At 35.2% G+C, this 3,914-nt stretch overlaps 1 pseudogene; it reads right to left on the bottom strand.

Moving 5' to 3' along the window:
* Window positions 1–1,209: 1,209 nt before the first annotated feature.
* On the bottom strand, window positions 1,210–2,606 carry LOC110203278 (heat shock cognate 71 kDa protein pseudogene; annotated as a pseudogene).
* Window positions 2,607–3,914: the final 1,308 nt, after the last annotated feature.

Below are 3,914 nucleotides of genomic sequence, written 5' to 3'. Positions count from 1 at the left end.
TAGTGTGACATAAGATTCACCATGATATATAAAACTGTCCCTCAAAATGGAACTTTCAAGTAATACTTTCCTCATTTCTCTTACAAAAATCCTACTTAACCACTTAAGATTAAAATTAAACTTATCACTTTGAATAAGTGAAGAGTTAATTCTGCTCACACACTTGCATACTTCCTTCAGTGTACTTCTCAGTACCCTTTGGAACTTATTTGAAAATACACAGACAGTTGTTAGGGGAAAATGAATATAAATTACAATATTTCCTTTGAAGCTTCCTGAAAAGCTGCCAGTTCTGCTTTATACATAAAATCTTAAAGTATAGAAGCTCCAAGAATTCCTGTTTAAATAAACTTTGAAAGTATTTCCGCAACTTTCTATCTGCAACCTACATTGTTGTTTTCCAAGACCACTTGAAAAATATCATTCCTTAGCATCTAAAATTTTAATCAAGGATTCTTGATTTTTAAGTTGACTATTGACTTTGTCATTTATCAGAAAAGTAGACTTGTAAGGAGTCAGCCAAATGATTTCATGCTTGGTTAACTACAATGCAGTTAGCAGTTCTACACTTTGCTGTCTTGGTCTACAATAATTCCCTGGGTAAAGACAGTCCCTGTTTGTTGAAATACTTTTTGAGGTTCTGTTGTCATGAATTTGTGGGACACAAATACAAAAATGAATCTGTGTTCTTATTAATGAAGGTATTCCCCTCCAGCAGTATATACCACAATCTATTCATACCTGCATCTCATCAATAATTCTTGTCCATGCTCTCCCCAAAGCACAGAATAGATAGCCCGTGCAATATTCTGACTTTTTTCCACTTTATCGTGCCACTGTGAGGTTGCCAGGGAAAGGTTCAGGCTGTCTATACTTCACTCTCAACTTGTGGCCAGTTTCATCTTCTTTTTCATCACACCTATTTTGGTTTATGTCCATCACCATTCTTGTTTGTAATTCCTTATTAATTGTGTGCTGCCATCAGCTCACACTTATTCCATGCCTCTCCATTGCCCTTTGAGTAGTAAATACTATAAAATCTTTTTATAATGTAGTATTCCATGATTTTCAGGCATATACTAATTCTGGTGGAATATTTGCATTAATAAGAGGAACCTTTCTTTCAGGGAGATGTTTGGAATTCTTTTTAAAAAGTCAGGATTTTGATAGGTGTGAGTAGGAGGTGAAGAGGTAGTTTGTGACATAACTTCATGATGTGTACTTTAATCTGACACTCCTCTGGGGAGGAGGGGAGATTCTTGTGAGTTCAGACTTGCCAAGCAAATTGTTATTCTTTGTCATTGTGCTTTAACCTTCATAAACCTGAATAAACACATCAGACTAATTGTCTGAGCAGGACCAGCAGTTTCAATCCCAAGGGAAAAAGGAGTGACCTCCAAAAGCAGCAAGTTCTAACTGTTCTCCAGACAAGATGGTAGCCTGCTCATCTGTACCAAGGGCAACAGCCTCATGAGGATTGATACTCTTATTGAGCCTCTTGCTACAGAAAAAGCCCTGCAGAAGTTTCTTGTTATGGAGGATATAGGTGGAACCACCCATCAACACAATGTCATAAATATGTGATTTATCTAGTTTGGTATCCCTTATAGCCTTTTCCACAGGGTCCAGTGTGCTTTGGAAGAGATTGGCATTCAGCCATTCAAAACAAGTGTAGGTGATAAAGGTACAGAATTTAATACCTTCATAGAGTCAATTTCAATACTGGCCTGGGTCCTATAAGAGAGAGTATACTTTGTATATTCCCAAGAGGTGTGTATTCAATGTTTAGCTCTATTGTTCTCACTGATGTCCTTCTGATTTTGCTTGAGTTCTACAATGAAGTGGTTGACCATGGATTGTCACAGTCCTCCTCATCCAAGTGAGCATCCCTGCTTTAGATTTGAATTAAAAGATATCATCTTCAAGACCGTAAGAGTGGAGACAATAAAAATGTCACTTTTAAGCACAAAGATCAACACATTTGTCTTGGTACCAACCTTTTTGTGCAAGCCATAAGCAATAGCAGGAGCAGTTCACTAATTGATGTTTCAGAGCACATTAAGAACACTCATTGTTTCAGAATCATTGGTGGCCTGACATTGGGAATCACTGTAGTAGGCTGGTACTGTGGCAACATGGTTTATAACAGCCTTCTCAAGCTAAGCTTCAGTGTTTTCTTTTTATCTTGTCAAGATCATAGAAGATATTTCTGGATATAAACTTTTGTCTCCTTGAACTACTTGAACTTTAGGCCTGCCTGCATCATTCACTGCTGTGAAAGGCCAGTGCTTCATATCTGACTGTACAACTACATCATCAAATCTGTGACTAATCAAGCATTTGGCATCAAAGACGGTGTTGATGGGGTTCATTGAAATTTGATTTTTTGCAGAAACACTGATTAAATGTTCTGTTAATAAAGGTGGTGATTTTTGGTTGGCCCTGTTTCCATGGTCATTAGAAAAGATCTCTGCTTTCTTATGTTGGAACACTCCCATACAGAAATAAATGCTGCAAAGATCAATGCTAACTGTCCCTAGACATGGTTTCTGAGTTGTCCGGGTCTCAGCTGGTTGACACAGAGCAAGAAGCAGTTGTGCTGACATATTTTCCCCTGAAGTTGTGTTGGGTCCTAAATTTTCTTCTTTACCTTTCTGTTAGCATTAGGTATCTAAAAATGATTATTAAAGTCTACTGCAAGCATTCTCTAACCATTTAGGCATTTTTATATTATGTTTCCTTTAGATTTTCCTTTAAGTACTTAAATGTATGCCACATGATACACATATAATTAATGTTGATTCTGTTTCCCCTTTTGTTCCTTTTAGGTATATCAAACTTTACTATCGTTTTATCTGTAATTATGATAGCAACTCCTGCTTTTTTGTTTAACTGAACCATAAAAAATATTTTACTATAGTACTTCTCTTTAAACATGTATGATAACGTTTTAAGTGTTTCTAACATACAGAAAATTTGGGGGTTATTTTCCCTAATTCATTCTGCTGGCCTTTTTTTCTTTTACTGCTAAGTTCAATACATTGGCATTTTAAACTGTGTTTGCATAGTCCATTAATACATCGTCTCATATTTGATTTTCTTCTTAATAAATTTGTCTTATATTCCTTTAAAAAATAGCAGTAAGTACCTGCAGATTTTTTTTCTTTGAAAGTATCTGATCTCATTCTCCATTCTCATATAAGGTAACTCAATTTCCTGTTGAAAAAAAGAAATAAATTTATGTTACCTCTGCCCGATAAGAACGATATTTGTGTCTCAACTCAATCTCTCCATTTCTCTGTCTAAATGATTTTTTTTCAGCAATTTAAGAAATACAAATTTACTTTACCTTTTCTTTCCCTCACCTAGGATATTTTTGCTGATTTTCTTCTATGAAAATATCCATATTTCTTCTCTCTTTGGTCTTTAAATGATCTTCAGAAAAGTTGGAATAATAGTTGAAGCTTTTTATATCATATAATCTTTGAGTGATCACTTAGACATTTGTTCTTCGTGGATATTGTTTATTTCTTTGTTTCTGTGCTGTTTTCATTTAATCCATGTTTTCCTTACTGTAAATGATTGAAAGACCTGTTTTATTTGATCTTTATTTGTCTCATTTCTTTGCAATATATGTCATTTTGAATTCAAGCCAATTTATTATGCTTTTTGCTATATCAGATTCCAATGCATTCTTTCATTTGAGAAACAAATGAGTAATGCTATAGGATTAAAATTGTTTTTATTTTTATATGAACTGGACCTGTAGAGACTGTGCCGTAGAGCAGTTAAGCCACTCAGCTTTGCATATCTCACCTTGAATACATGCTCTACTGAATTATACAAACTTGTCCCCAAAATAGTTATGATTCAAAATAGCCAGCTTCCTGCCATCTGCCTTCCTGCTGCCCATG

Source organism: Phascolarctos cinereus, unplaced genomic scaffold (genome assembly GCF_003287225.1).
Source record: "Phascolarctos cinereus isolate Bilbo 61053 unplaced genomic scaffold, phaCin_HiC Scaffold_7;HRSCAF=346, whole genome shotgun sequence".
Lineage (NCBI taxonomy): Eukaryota > Metazoa > Chordata > Mammalia > Diprotodontia > Phascolarctidae > Phascolarctos > Phascolarctos cinereus.
This window is presented reverse-complemented; position numbering and strand designations above follow the sequence as displayed.